Source organism: Cornus florida, unplaced genomic scaffold, assembly GCF_030987335.1.
Source record: "Cornus florida cultivar Cherokee Brave unplaced genomic scaffold, ASM3098733v1 CherokeeBrave_3.0.0_Hap2_Chr03, whole genome shotgun sequence".
NCBI lineage: Eukaryota > Viridiplantae > Streptophyta > Magnoliopsida > Cornales > Cornaceae > Cornus > Cornus florida.
In genome coordinates this window covers 48,042,554-48,050,181 of record NW_026775573.1, presented here as the reverse complement: position 1 = coordinate 48,050,181, position 7,628 = coordinate 48,042,554, and the positions used below count along the sequence as shown (strand labels likewise).

At 38.3% G+C, this 7,628-nt stretch overlaps 1 pseudogene; it reads left to right on the top strand.

The window, feature by feature from the left end:
• The first annotated feature begins 5,758 nt into the window (after positions 1-5,758).
• Positions 5,759-6,992, top strand: LOC132301575 (probable receptor-like protein kinase At1g11050; annotated as a pseudogene).
• Positions 6,993-7,628: the final 636 nt, after the last annotated feature.

The following is a 7,628-nucleotide window of genomic DNA, read 5'->3' as shown; positions in this document are numbered from 1 at the left end:
AAAAGGGGCACATTAAGTGGAATTGTCCAAAATTGAAAAATAAGAAGAAAGATAAAAAGAATAAAAAGGAGTCTAAGGATAAATCTACTAGTAATTCTTCTGATATTGCTGGGGTTGCTAAGGAAAGTTCCTCGGATGTCAAAAATGTTCTTTCAGTTTCTGTTAGTGATTATCACTGCAGTAGTGAATGGGTTCTTGATTCTGGTTGTTCCTATCATATGTGTCCCAATAGGGACTAGTTTTCTACTTACCGTTCTGTTGATGGTGGTACTATTTTAATGGAGAACGAAAATCCCTGTAAGACTGTTGGCATAGGCATAATCCAAATTAAGATACATGATGGTATTGTTAGAACTTTAACTGATGTTCGGCATGTTCCAGATTTGAAAAAGAATTTAATTTCTCTTGGTACTCTTGACTCTAATGGTTATAAGTTTTCAGCTGAAGGTGGAGTTTTGAGAGATTCTAAAGGTGCTCTTACTATACTTAAGGGAAAACAGAGAAAAGGCCTCTATTTTGTAGGGCATTACTGTGACAGGCGTTGCTTCAGTATCTTCTTCAGTTGATCAAGATTTAGAAACTACCCATTTATGGCATATGCGTTTAGGGCATATGAGTGAAAGGGGTTTAACAGAATTGAGAAAACGAGGTTTGCTAGGTGGACAGAAGACAGGAAAGCTGGACTCTTGTGAGCATTGTGTCTTTGGCAAGCAGAAAAGACTCAAGTTCAGTACAGCTGTTCACAGGACCAAGGGCACTGTTGATTATATTCATTCAGATCTTTGGGGTCCTCCAGAGTTCCCTTTCTTGGTGGTTCTCGATATATGTTGACTTTCATTAATGACTTCTCCAGGAAAGTCTGGATCTATATCTTGAAGCAAAAACATGAAGTGTTCCTTAAGTTTAAGTAGTGGAAGGCCATGATTAAAAAGTAGACCGGAAAGAAAATCAAGCGTCTCAAAACAGATAACGGTTTAGAATATTGCTCAGGAGAGTTTGACGATTTCTACAGAAATAAAGGCATTGTTAGACACCATACAGTTCAAAAGACTCCACAACAGAATGGTGTAGAAGAACGCATGAATAGAACTCTTTTGGAAAGAGCTCGTTGTATGCTTTTCAATGTTGGGTTGTCTAAGGGATTTTAGGCTGAAGTAGTTAATACAGCTTGCTATTTGCTAAACAGGTCACCATCGGCTGCTATTGAGTGTAAAACACCTGAAGAGGTATGGTCTGGTACTCATGCTGATTATTCTAATTTAAGAGTTTTTGGATGTCCTGCTTATGCTCATGTTAATGAAGGAAAAGTTAAGCCTAGAGCCAAGAAATGTATTTTTACTGGCTATGCATCTGGGGTGTAGGGATACAAGTTGTGGTGTCCTGATCCCAAGTCACCTAAGTTTATTACCAACAGAGATGTTATTTTTGATGAGTTTGTCTTACTTCACCCGAGAAAGGAGTCTTTTGTTACAGGTGAATTTCAGGGTGTTAAGCAGCAGGTGGAGCATGACTTTGAAGCTCCAGAGAAACAAGTCAACACTCCAGCTTAAGAGGTGCAGTATGATCAAGTACCAAATGAGCAACAGTACAGTATTGCTACAGGGAGACAGAAAAGGCAGATTAAACCTCTTAAGAGGTATGCTTATGCAGATTTAGTTGCTTATGCTTTGTCTGTGGCAGAAAATATTGAAGATAAAGAGCCTTCCATCTACCAAGAAGCTATTACAGGAAATGAATCTGCCAAGTGGACTGTTGCTATGATTGAGGAGATTGAATCACTTCATAAGAATCAGACATGGGAAATGGTGAAACCTCCTAAAGGCCAGAAGATTGTTGGCTGTAAATGGGTCTTCAAGAAAAAGGAAGGAACTCCAGGTGTTGAAGATGCAAGGTTCAAAGCACGTTTGGTGGCAAAGGGTTATAGTTAGAGAGAAGGTGTGGATTTCAATGAAGTTTTCTCACCAGTTGTGAAACATACCTCTATCCACATGTTACTTGCCATGGTTGCCTATTTGACTTGGAGGTTAAGCAACTTGATGTCAAAACAACTTTTCTACATAGTGAGCTTGAAGAATAAATTTATATGCATCAGTCAGAGGGGTTCATTGTTTAGGGAAAAGAAGACCATGTTTATTTGTTAAAGAAATCCTTGTATGGGTTGAAGCAATCTCCAAGGCAGTGGTACAAGAGGTTCGACACTTTTATGGTTGGTCATGGCTACTTAAGAAGTAGTTATAACAGTTGTGCCTACTACCGAAAGCTCTCAGATGGTTCTTTTATATACTTATTGTTATATGTTGATGACATACTTATTGCTACAAAAGACATGTCAGAAATTAACAAGTTAAAATCTCAGTTGAATACTGAATTTGAGAAGAAAGATCTCAGTGCAACGAAGAAGATTTTGGGTATGGAAATTTAGAGGGATCGTCAAGCTAGCATATTGAGTTTGTCACAGAAGAGTTATATTGAGAACGTGCTTGAGCGATTCAACATACAGAATTCCAAGCCCGTGAACACACCACTTGCTACTCATTTTCGTCTTTCTGTAGCTTTATCACCGCAATCCAAAGAGGAAAAGGAGCACATGTCACGTGTTCCTTATGCTAGTTCAGTTGGTAGCTTGATGTATGCAATGGTTTGCACTTGCCCTGATATTTCACATGCAGTCAGTGTAGTTAGCAGATATATGGATAATACATGAAAAGAGCATTGGCTAGCTGTAAAGTGGATTCTTCGGTATTTGAAAGGTACTGCAGATATTGGCTTAGTTTATCAAAAGAGCAGTGATGATTTTCGCAGCGTTGTTGGTTTTGTGGACTCCGACTACGCTGGTGATTTAGACAGAAGAAAATCTCTGATAGGATACGTCTTTACACTCTCAGGTTGTGCAATTAGTTGGAAAGCAACCTTGCAATCTACAGTTGCTCTCTCTACTACAGAAGCAGAATATATGGCGGCCACTGAAGCAGTGAAGGAAGCCATTTGGTTGAGAGGTTTGGTTAGTGTTTTGGGTTTGCAGCAGAGCTCAACTGTTATTTATTGTGATACTCAGAGTGCGATATATTTGATCAAAAATCAAATCTATCATGAGAAAACCAAACACATTGATGTCAGATATCATTTTATTCGGGATGTCATATCAAAAGGAATTACTACATTAAAGAAAATTGGCACAGCTGAAAATCCAGCGGATATGATGACAAAGTCCATTCCGGCTCTCAAGTTCAAGCATTGCTTGGACTAGGTTGGTATTCTCAAATGTTGAAATTGCCCTTAGGGGCTTAGTGGAGAAGACAGTTTATTTTGCATAAATACAGTGGCTCATTTGAATTTTTTGCCAAGGTGGAGATTTGTTGACTTTTATGGCTCAAATTGATGTCAGCTGACCGGTCCTTGCCTTTACAACAAGGGTCGCGATACCAAGTCAAGCTTGAAGAGTTGTGAATTTAGGAGGTGGCCAAGTTTTACATTTATAAAAAGCCACTACTACCTTTCTCTATATAAAATATAGATAGGGCGAGTAGGGATCGTCCCAAGGGATTTGATGATGTATCGAATTATGAAACTATGGTAATTAGGGTTAGTAGGTCGAGTGATCACACAATTGATTGGTTGGTTGATTAAGCTAAATTGAATTCAACTAAATAAAATAATATGAAGTAAACAAGAGAGAGAGAGGTCTTGGGGTGTAGAGATCACCACCAAGCAATACTTTTCTATACTACTAATAAGTGATCAATTGAGGGTAATGGATGTGTTGCAATATGATAAGGGTGTGTGTGCATTAGGTTGATTCAATTGGCAAGGATTACAAATCAAGCAAGTATTGTCTAAACATCATGTGAAGAGCACAATATATCTAAACAATAGAGCATATATTGTCTAGACAATATGGGGATAGCACAATAGATCAAAACAAGTCATTAATCCTTCATTAAGCTCACAATCCACATACAACACAATATTAGAGGAATATGCCATTTGGACTCACAAGCATGGAACATCAAACATCAAGAGTAGATTGTCCTCCCATCTAACATTACACTACCACTACACTAAATCTACACTACTAGCATGAAAATAAAGCTATCTAGACTAGGGGAGAGGCACAAACCATCAAGAATAGGCATAAACCATCAAATGAACCAAAATAGCATTCATTAAGCATATCATCTTGATAATCTCTAGATCTATAACATCAATACACATAGACATGCATCAAAAACACTAAATCTAGAGATAAGCACATGAATATCCTACTCTAGCATACATAGACATATGGATAGCATAGAATAGTCAATTGGAAGCATTAAACCATACAAACCATGAAATAATCAAGATTTATATATACATGAATATCAAGATGTATCATACAACACTAATCCCTCAATAATACACAAGATTAGAGTATAGAAAGCATGCTTGGGGCTAACTCTAGCCCCAAGAGGATGTCTAGCCACTCATGGTAGTGATGATCCAACTCTCAAGGGCTAACTCCATGGCTGCTCCTTGTTGGTGAAGGTCTCCTCCAATGGTGCTCTAGCTTCCCACCTTCCTCCTCTCCAAGAATAGCCTCTAAAATGATTTTTTTAATGTGTGACAAGAGACTCTCCCTCAAAAAGTGTATCATATTCCTTATATAGGTAGGTCAAATACACCCCATGATGAGCTGTGGTCGTGCAAGGCATATTCTCCAATCATTGGATGAAGGACGGTATAAATGAGCTGGACTTTAACTTTTTCTCGTTGGAGGAAGTTCGATCGATCGAACCTTAACTTGGATCGATCGAACTGCATCTTGGATCGATCGAAGTGGTCTGACTCCTCCGAATAAGGACAAGGCTGAGATATTTCGAAGATATTTATGGGGAAAAAGACAAAAGTGGTTGGTAGGCGTACAGCTGTCGATCGATCGAAGGTGATGTTCGATCGATCGAACTTGGAATTTCAGCAAAGGCCAAAGTTGGATCTATCGAGAAGTACTGTGATCGATCATAGATGTTCGATCGATCAAACTCTAAGTTGGATCGATCGAACTTTTCAGCTGCACAACTTGATTCCTTTTTACTCCTTTCTTTCTCCACTTTGCTCCCTCCTTTGGTTTATCTCAGGATTGCTTCAATTAAGCTCTTATTTGGCTGAGTTAGCACAATTTTGGGATTAGTGCCTGAAAATATAAATAACACGTAATAAGTCTAAAACGGCAAAGTAAGATAGATAAAGGTACTAGAATGCTTAAGCTTAACGGGTTTAAATGCGCACTTTTCAGTGCTCATCATCAGCAATTACATCATTTTTTGAAACACCCATTACTTCATCATTCTTGGCAGCCAAGGAGTGTATTCTGCAAGCTTCCCATGTGTGGTCTCCAAGTCCTAGCATTTCTTGGTCACCAAGTATACAAACAGTGTGTAGATATGTTGCCTATAAATAGCCTAGCCCATGGCATCCAAGTATCATCCAAAATTAAGTGTAAAATTTGCTTAGTAAAGAAAAGCAAAGAGTGAGAGAGTTTTGGGTGTAATTGGGTTTTGGGTGTGAGTCACTTAAGCGTTGTATCTCTCTATTTTCATAGTGAAATATTGTTCTGTCTTCTCCTTGTGGATGTAGGTACAGCCGAACCACGTAAATCCTTGTCTCGTTTGTGAGTACCATTTTATTTTTCTTATCATTAATTTTCTATTGTTCTTATAAACTCCTACTCGATCCTTATTTCATAACAGGGTGCATTAGTGTGGTTGCAGTGCGTTGAAAATATGCAAGTTCAGGATCAGAGAGTAAGGGCAAATCGAGACTGGTTTATTGGTCAGCTGGAGCTGCTGTCACCATTTGTGTCATGACCACTTGTTTGTTGGGTTTGTGGTGCTGGTGGAAGAGATGGAGGTTGAAGAAGAATAAATCATCAAACGGTTCTTCAGGTAATATTGGGTTTGATTCAGATGATAAAAGAACACATCTTTATTGGTGACTCAAGTTTGGAGTGAAAAAGTTCAAGATTCAAGAGCTTGAGAAGGCAACTGATAATTTTTTGCCCAAGAATGAAATTGGGTGAGGCCAGTTTGTGATAGTCTACAAAGGGATACTGCAAGATGGAACAATAGTAGCCGTTAAAAAGATCACAGAATCAGAAAATCAAGGCGCTGCTGAATTTTGCAATGAAGTGGAGATCATTAGCACATTAAAGTACCGGAATCTAATGCAGCTTAGAGGGTGTTATGTGATGGATGAAGATGAGAAGAATGGAAATGGAGTGTGTTGTAGATATCTTGTTTATGATTACATGCCAAATGGGAATCTCAAAGACCATTTATTTTTTTTGCCAGAAAATGGGAATTGGATTGAGACGAAACCGTTGACTTGGCCTCAAAGGAGGAGCATAATCTTGGATGTGGTGAAGGGTCTGGCTTATCTTCACTATGGGGTGGAGCCTGCAATATATCATAGAGATATTAAGTCCACAAATATACTACTAGATGCAGATATGAGAGCAAAAGTGGCAGATTTTGGGTTAGTGAAACAAAACAGATAAGTAGTGCAGCCGCCTCATCTCATGACCGCCAGAGTGGCCGATACACATGGTTACTTAGCCCCAGAATATGCATTTTACGGGCAATTGGCAGAAAAGAGTGATGTTTATAGCTTCGAAGTAGTTATGTTGGAAATCATGTCCGGGCGAAAAGCACTTCATTTGTCATCCTCAGGATCGCGGTGCACATTTTTTTATCACAAATTGGGCCTGGTCATTGATGAAAGCATGCAATGTAGAGGAGGTTTTAGGTGCTTCAATGTTAGGAGATAATGAATTTGCCAATCCAATTTCCAAGGAGATAATGGTAAGATTTGTACTTGTTGGGATTTTGTGTGCTCACGCGATAACGGCCTCGAGGCCTATCATTTTGGACACATTGAAGATGTTGGAAGGAGATATGGAGGTTCTTGCAATCTCAGATCCGTTCGTTTATGGTGGCGGAACATATTGCCTTAATTGAGCTTTCATATAGATGAAATATGCTGCTAAACAATGTAGCCCGCCAAGGGCTGAAGTAATGCTACAATGCCCAATCAGTTTTTTGTGCGATGTGAGACTCCGGTAGATAGTTTCCAACAAGGTAGCTTGTACTGGCCAATAACCCCTATTTATAGCTTGTTATTTATATTATATATCTCTTCTCTTTGTTTTTCCTCCGAGTGGTTTTGTTTATATATTTTGATTTGTGTTTCTCAATCTTTGTTCAGATTTGGTTTGCGAGTGGTTGTCTTGCCCTCTTATTTTCGTGTGCCTTCTAAGACCATCTCCAATGCTGAAAGCTATTTCTGCATGCCAAATCTATATTTTGACAGGTGCTACAGTGTCAAAATGCTACATTTTAGCAATTCTGCTCCAATAGTGCATATTATGCAAAATGCTATTTTTTGACACAACCACCATTCATTTTCAACTATCATTTCTAACTACCATTTTCAACTATTATGTCCAACTACCATTCTTTTTCAACTAACAAATGTGTATTTTATTTTATTTTTTTATTTTTTTTGTGAGTGTTTATATTTTATTTTGCTTGTTTGCCTTGTTAAAAATAAATAAATAAATTTGAATCATCAAACCCATGTTTGGCATTTCAATA